This window comes from Bombina bombina, chromosome 5 (assembly GCF_027579735.1).
Source record: "Bombina bombina isolate aBomBom1 chromosome 5, aBomBom1.pri, whole genome shotgun sequence".
Classification (NCBI taxonomy): domain Eukaryota; kingdom Metazoa; phylum Chordata; class Amphibia; order Anura; family Bombinatoridae; genus Bombina; species Bombina bombina.
This window is the reverse complement of record NC_069503.1, coordinates 30,218,265-30,227,107: the sequence shown is the minus strand read 5'-3', so window position 1 is coordinate 30,227,107 and position 8,843 is coordinate 30,218,265.

Here is an 8,843-nt window from a genome sequence, read left to right as displayed (position 1 = left end):
TGGTACCCGTGTCATATGGGCCGGTGGACCATAGGGTATGGGGAATGCGGTCAAAGAGAAATTTATGGTTGATGGTAGGTTATAGTTGATGAATCGGTGCAGTTCATCGACCAGCTGGGCCGTCTCCGACGACAGTGAGTCCTGGGGCGATTTGCCTGACTCACTGAGGTCAAAGTCGACAGTCATACCACCACTCCGGGAGATAGTCATCATTATTCCCAGTTTACCCATCAAATCTCAACCCAGGAGATTTCAGGGGCACCATGGATGACGTGGAACGAGTGGGACAGAGTGTCGGGAGAGTCGGTATTTGAACTCTGAGGAGTGGGGTGCGGAAGGTAGGAATGGGAACACCAGTGATTCCCACAGAGGGACTAGACTCCCGCAAGGGTCCATCGTACGATTCACCCTTTATAGTGGACCAAGTTGCTCCTGTATCCACAAGGAATCGTAACTCGTTGCCTTCTATGTTAAGGGTAACATAGGGCTTTCAATAGTAATGTGATGTAACCTTGGGTAGGAGCAGGGTGCCTCCCTCTGGGCCTCCCTATGGCCATTGTATTCTGTGTTGTGGAGGTTGATTGTCACGTCGGGGGGGGGGGATGTGGTCGATTATCCTGTTGGATCCTGTTGTTGTCAATGGGGTGGGGGTTATCCCAGCCCTTACGGGGCGGGTGAGGACATTCATTTTTCCAATGTCCTGTGCTTCCGCAATTAAAACAAATGTTACGTCTGTCCTGACTACTTTTGGCCCACCTTGTCTGTTACGTTGTGGTGGGTATATATTGTCATTAAACTGGACATATGCGCCTTTGTCAAAACATCCCGCAGCATGACGGGATTCAATAGCTCATAATAATTGTTTTGGGGTCATTGTTGGCTAGTCGGGTATAAGTTGTTTTACCAAAAGGCTGTCAGCAGTGGTCATACATCCTTACGTAGTCTGATTCTTTATTATGGCCATTTCATTCCCGGAGGATAAGCCTCCTTCCTCTGCCCAACATTTAAAGGATTGCTTAACAAAGTCTAAAATTAACTCACTGGGCTTCTGTTTACATGCTAAAACTGCACTCATTGATTGTCGGGTCTTACTACAACGTAATATTTCTCGTTCTAGTTCGAGCCATATGGTTGCTCTAGTATCGGGATTTTCTAAACCATATGAGTTAACCGAAGTACTGGCATCATTTTGGTCAATCATAGTAATGTTAGACCAATTCCATTCATAATTTTCATGATAATTGTACAATTTATCAAGTATCATTCTAATGTCAGTCTGGGTATACATGGCTCCCTGTAAATGTCGTTTAATGTGAAGGATGCAGGCGGCAGACTGTCTCAAAGGGTTGGGACAGTCCTTAGTAATATCACTTAGTTCACCTGCTGTAAGGGGTTTAATAATCATTTGGTCCCCAGCAATTAAATATGGCATAGTAGTTGAGGTACTAGGACCAAGACCCTGTCGGGGGTCACCCCAATTAACGTCACTGTAGCTCTGTATAGGTTGTGTTAGTCGGGGTGGTCTATCACGGACAGATACGTCCAGAGACTCTGGTGTTTCGGTCACTTGGGCTAATACTTGGGGGTCAGGGTCTAGGTCATTTTTAGGCTCTTCCTGAATGTCTGCGGGTTCAGGTGCCTCAGCCCCTTGCAAATTTTGATTAAGGGGGGCTGTTCTAGTCATAGTATAAGCCACAATTATATCATCATCCTTATGTTTAGTCATACTGGGATATAATCCTGTGTATGGTGGCGGGGGTGGGGCAGTGGACATAGTCATTGGAACATGTGGACAATAGATTGGGGGTCTAGATTTGTCTAATTTGTTTTTTTTTTTTTTTCACTGGTGGATTTATATCCGTCACAATATTTTAACCAATATCGGGCTGACGTATTCATGTACCTCATATCCCAATCGGGGTCTCCCGTATACCATGGAAATGCTTTCTCAGCCCCTAAACATAAACCCTTTATCATGTCTTTATGAAATGTACAGTTATCTCCATTCCTTGGAAATGCATTATGTGGGTCTAATGATTCTGTCCTCCCCGCAAGATTATCCACAAAAGGGTCCACCATAACCCAACCTAAGTCTTCCTGTCTGTCCACATATTCTTTACATGTCTCTCCCGGTATTTGCTTTTTAGACTGACTGGTCCCCATGATTCACTGGGCGAGTAGTATTATTTGTTGCACACAGAGTCAATAGGATTTAGCGTCTAATGGAGACAAGTTGCAGCTATGTCACTGGCAATTACAAGCAACAGCTGTACCATACAGGGTTAACTGTAGTCGACAAAACTGATAGATAGGACGAACCGAATGTGACACCTAAAGTTGCACGTTGTCTCCAGTAGCTCATACAATAGCAGACACAGGACTCGGATACAACTTGCTATCATCCACACAGTGAATGGGGCGTCTTGCACCCAAGTCCTTATGTCCTTATAATAGGATAGCAGCAATAAAACTTCCAAGACATATACAACACAAATAACGATAGGTGATAGTGAACACAAGACACGGGTACCACTGGCTATCACCGCCATGTAGTACGGTACATGGGGCGTCTTGCACCCGTGTCTATATGTCCTTATAATAGAACAGCAACAATGAGACGAGAAGAATAAAAAAACATATAACACAAATAGCAGCAATAAGATACTGATTTCACCAAGACTTCAGGGGGCCAAATTATACTGTCACTTTACTCTGGAGGTCTCCCACAGACACTTTTACCCACCCAAGGTCTACCACAGACTAATTCTTTTTTTTTTTTTTAAATATTTATTTATAAACCAACAATATTATCACAGCATTATTTTGGCATAATCAAAGCAATATTACAATCACATAATTATCTCACCACACAGGGTAGTCAGAACATATCAAATAATGTAGCATATTATGTTGTAAAATATACTTATATAAAAAAGTAAGGAGAGAAAGAAAAAAGAAAAACTATATTATTTATCTAGGCAAAAGTTAATTAAATATTTACAACCACAGAAAAGAGATGAGTTATAGCCCATTATGCTAAAGTAAAATCATACAAAATCATATCGGAAGAGAGTAAAGAAAAAAAAACCTTTACCCCATTATCAAGGTAGAGCATTCTCTTTTCTTTTTTTTACCTCCAATTTTATAGTGCTGTTTGACCATTGTTGGCAGATTTTTAGTTTTAAATTCAACACATTCACCCCAACAAAACAACACAAAAAAAAAGGGAACACGACACCCCTTTTACATACATCCTAACCTTTCCCTCGCGTCCCCACCCTCGAAGAGATCTATGCCCTGGAATTATCTGGTATAACACGTTTATGCCCATTCAAGGGGTAATCTGCCTGTCTGCATCAGTGTATCAAAAATTTTTTTTCTTGATAATAGATATAAATTGTTGTTGAGTTGGGATGGGATAGGTTTTCATTATACCCAGCCATTTTTGGAGATACTTCTCCAGTTTCCCTTCTATGTATAAGTCACTGGAATATTTCTCCACAGACTAATTCTTAATGGGCTCCCTTACAGGGCACAAAATTAAGTCACAATATATAGACAAAATTACTTACCCAGTCGGGGGCTCATGGTCAATCCCACGTTCTGACACCAGATTGTTAGGAACAGGGAATATCCCGGGATAATTCTTGGATACTGAGTCTTGGCAAAAGCAGGGATCTTCGGAATTCCGGGAACACTCAGAAAATAACACCTTAGGCAGTTTGTCATTAGCAATTGCTCGTTTATTATGGGTACGGCAGGAACTTATATAGCTTATGGATGTACGCAGCATCCGATACGTAACAAGATATTATTTGCATAGCAGATAACATTATAGCCTTATTTGGTATTTGATATTTTGCATAACATGTTTGTGGAAAATGAACAAAAAATGAAACTGTACGTTTGTGGTGACAGAAAAAAGATATACACAGTATATAGATCATGTGTCTTAGTTCTGAGCATTGTGCCAGAAAAATAAGAAGCATTCCGTGAAACATAATATCAGAGACGCGCATTATGTCAGTGAAGCACCGCATAATGTCAGTAAAGCACATAATATCAGAAAAGCACCTAATATTAGAAAAGCACCTAATATCAGAAAAGCACCTAATATCAGTAATGTACGAGTGGTGTGTGATGAAAGAGTGCAGGTGGCAATGTACCTGACAATTGGAGAGAGTGCATGTGGGTAAGCAATACTACCTGACAACCTCCTCAAGGCCATCTGTGGCCCGGTGCATGGAGGTGATTGGGCTCATGGTATCCAGCATAGATGTCATTCCATACGCCAGGTTCCATCTCGGACTGCTTCAATTATGCATTTTGAGACAATGGAACGGTGATCACTCAGGCCCCTTTTGGGGTCGTCCCAATGCATCCGATTCCAGTCGGACAACATTACCTCAGTGGCTTATGTCAACCACCAGGGGGGAACGAGAAGCTCCCTAGCCATGAGGGAAGTTCCCAGATACGGGTCATGGTCCAGGGATCCCCAGGTGGAGCTGATAGATGCCTTAGCGATGCCTTGGGAGTTCAACCTAGTCTACATTTTTTCACCGTTACCACTTCTACCTCAAGTAGTGGCCCACATCAAGAAGTAGCAAGCCTTGGCTATCTGATTGCTCCGTCGTGGCCGTGGAGGATAGGGTTTGCAGTTCTGGTTTGGCTGTCATTGTCTCCTCCTTGGAGGTTACCTTGTCACAGGGATCTGTTGATTCAGGGTCCTTTTCTGCATCAAAATCTTGATTCTCTGAGGCTGACTGCATGGAGATTGAATGCTTAGTCCTAGCCAAGAGAGGATTTTCTGAAAGAATGATTGATACACTCATTCAAGCCTGGAAACCGGTCACTTGTTGCATCTATCATAAGGTGTGGAGGAACTACTTGTCCTGGTGGGAGGAACATGGATATCCCTGGCACAAGGTTAGGGTATCCAGGATCTTGTCCTTCCTCCAGGATGGGTTGGACAAGGGACTTGCCGCCAGTTTGCTAAAGGGACAGATTTTGGCTTTATCGGTACTGTTGCACAAGTAGCTGGTAGAGCTTCCTGATATTCAGTTCTTTGTTCAGGCTCTGTCTGGAATCAGACCTGTCTTTAGAAGTTCTGCTCCCCCTTGGAGCTTAAACTTGATACTTAAGGTTTTGCAGAGGCCTCTGTTTTAGTCTATGCACTCGCTTGACATTAAGATTCTTTCATGGAAGGTTCTATTCTTACTGGATATCGCATCGGCACGCAGAGTCTCTGAGCTGGCAGCCTTGCAATGTGAGCCTCCTTACCTGGTTTTTCATGCCGATAAGGCTGTTCTTCGCACTGGTTTGGGATTTTTTACCAAGGTGGTGTCAATTTGTAACATTAATCAGGAAATAGTAGTTCCTTCCTTGTGTCCTCACCCTTCTTCTTAAAAGGAAAGTTTGCTTTATAATTTGGATGTGGTTCGGGCCTTAAAGTTCTATCTTCAGGCCACGAAAGATTTCAGACAGACTTCATCCTTATTTGTTGTGTATTCAGGGAAGCGTAGGGGGCAGAGGGCCTCTTCTACTTCCCTATCCTTCTGGTTGAGGAGCTTGATTCTCTTGGCCTATAAGACAGCGGGACATCAGCCTCCTTAGAGGATTACGGCTCACTCAACTAGGACTGTGGCCTCTTCTTAGGTCTTTAAAAATGAGGCCTCTATGGAGCAGATTTGTAAGGCGGCTACTTGGTCCTCCTTACATACTTTTACTAAATTCTACAAATTTTATGTTTTTGCTTCTGTTTAGGTAGTTTTTGGGAGACAGGTTTTGCAGACTGTGGTGCCCTCAGTATAGGGTCCACTTCCTTTTACCCTCCTGTTTTTTTCATTCAGTGTACTTTAGAGCTTGTGTATTTGTTTCCCACAAGTAATAAATGAAGCAGTGGATTCTCCTTCCATTAATATAGAAAACATAAATTATGCTTACCTGATAATTTCATTTCCATCTGTTGGAGGAGAGTCCACTGCTCCCGCCCATTCTCTGGTGGGTGGACCTAAATTTGATGTTGTTCTTCTGGCACCATTTATACCCTAATATTTCTCCTACTGTTCCTTGTTCCCTTGGCAGAATGACTGGGGAATGAGGGGAGTGGGGGAGGTATTTAAGCCTTTGCCTCCTCCTGGTGGCCAGGTTCTTATTTCCCACAAGTAATGAATGAAGCCGTGGACTCTCCTCCCACAGATGGAAATGAAATTATCAGGTAAGCATAATTTGTTTTTTTACAACTTTCAAATTTACTTTTATCATCAAATATGATTTGTTCTATTGGTATTCTTTGTTGAAAGCTAGACCTAGATAGGCTTATATGCTAATTTCGTGCCTCTTATCTTTTATCTATTAGTGCATTTTATAGATTTTTACAGCAAGACACTGCTGGTTCATGTGTGATATTTAGATAACGTGCTCACTCCTGTGGAGTTTTGAGTTAGCACTGATTGGGTAAAATACAAGTCTGTCAAAAGATCTGAGATATGGGGGCAGTCTGCAAAGGCTTAGATACAAGGTAATCACAGAGGTAAAATGTGTATTAATATAACTGAGATAAGGAACAGTCTGCAGAGGCTTAGATACAAGGTAATCACAGAGGTAAAAAGTATATTAATATAACTGAGATAAGGGGCAGTCTGCAGAGGCTTAGATACAAGGTAATCACAGAGGTAAAAAGTATATTAACATAACTGAGATAAGGAGCAGTCTGCAGAGGCTTAGATACAAGGTAATCACAGAGGTAAAAAGTATATTAATATAACTGAGATAAGGAGCAGTCTGCAGAAGCTTAGATACAAGGTAATCACAGAGGTAAAAAGTGTAGTAATATAACAGTGTTGGTTATGCAAAACTGGGGAATGGGTTATAAAGGGATTATCTATCTTTTTAAAAATATAAACATTCTGGAGTAGACTGTCCCTTTAAGCATAGATTTAAGTTCTTTTTCTATATGGTTACAACAGATCATACTTTGGCTGGGTTTTCATTGCGGTGGTAAAGTTTGGAAACTGCTGGTGTCATAAAAATTCTCCATAGACTTTAATGGCGATAAATGTTTTATCACATAGTTTTCACAATTTACCTCCTCAATGGAATTTAGGTCTTTGTGTTTTACAGCTGACAAAGCCCTTTATGACAATAACATTAGTTTGTATAAATGTATATACAGGGGCAGACTGAGACCAACCAAGGCCTCTGGCAAAAAGTGTGACAGGGCCTCCCACCCCCTGTTTTCTCCACCTACCTACCTCCTCTGCCCCTCCCACCTCATATACCCTTCCCCCACCATGTTTTTTATTGCCATATAGATAAGCCTGCTTTTTATCAAAAGATAAAAAGAGAATGAAGAAAAATGATAATAAAAGTAAAATTAGAAAGTTACTTAAAATTTCATGATCTATATCTTGAAAGAAAAAGTTGGGTTTCCTATCCCTTTAAATTTTTTTTTTTTTTTTTTTAGAAGACAGAACCATCAGAACTAACAAGATTGCTTTAAGTGCTATCATTGGAGGAAACAAATTGCATAAAATTAATTTATCATTTCCCAGGGTTCAGATAAATACCTAGAGCCCAAATAAGCATTTTACTCTGACACAGAAATTTGATATTAGATTTAAATTGAAAAGCTATTTAAATTTGCATGCTCTTTCTAAATCATGAAAGAAAACATATGGGTTTCATGTCCCTTTAAATGATGTCTTGGAAAACTGGTCAACTTAGTAAACATCTGATTTTAGTCTAAAGGATTGTAACAGAAACTCTTGCCAGATAACAAAATGCTTGCTCTGATTATGAGATCTAGAAATCCATGCCCATTAAAATATGTTTAAAACATACTTTTTACTTTAATGCTGCAAATTATGCTTATAGATTCTTTCATTATTCAGTAAATATAAAAATGTCTTGATCCAGTGGCGGCTGGTGAAATTTAAAGATGGTGGGGCGCTTGACCCCACCCCTTTAAATAAAGCCACACTATCAGATGGCACTACCAATTCATTAATTAAATAAATAAAAGGTAGACAGAAACACAGAAAAGTACTCGGGGGGAGAAGGAGAGAGAGACGGGGAGAGAGGGAGAGAGAGACAGGGGGAGAGAGAGAGAAATAGAGACACAGAGGGTTAACGAGAAAGACACCACTGAATTTTTAAGTAATATTTTAAGTGACTATCAAATACTAATAGTATACAATCTATTTTTAATATCTGAAACAGAACAACACACATGAATGGGAGCATTAATAAATTATTATTTGTTGTCCAACATACACCTAAGAAATCACTGGTCTAAATGAAATACTATAGTTACATGAGAAAGAGAGAGACAGAGGGGAGAGAGAGAGAGTGACAGAAGGGGGGGAGTGAGACAAAGGGAGGAGAGAAACACATAAGTGGGGAGAGAGGGAACACTGAAATGAAGGAGACACCGCTGAATTTCTAAGTAATATTTTAAGTGACTATCAAATGCTAAGAGTCTACAATCTATTTTAAATGTCTGAAACAGAACATCACATATGAATGGGAGCATTAATAAATTATTATTTGTTGTCCAACATACACCTAAGGAATCACTGGTTTAAATGAAATACTATAGCTACAGGAGACATGGGGAATATTTGCTATAACTCATTCTAAACTGCTTGGTTTCATTTTACATTACCATGCTATTGGTCTAGCTTACTCTGGTCAAATAACAACTCATCCATACAAAGAGCACAATAGTAAGATAATGTTGTGAGAAAACACAGTTGCAGAGCTACAGAGAGTTCATAAGTTCAGAGTGATGAGACTATAAACTAGTGTGCAGTACAGAGGTTATATCTAGTGCAGTACAGAGG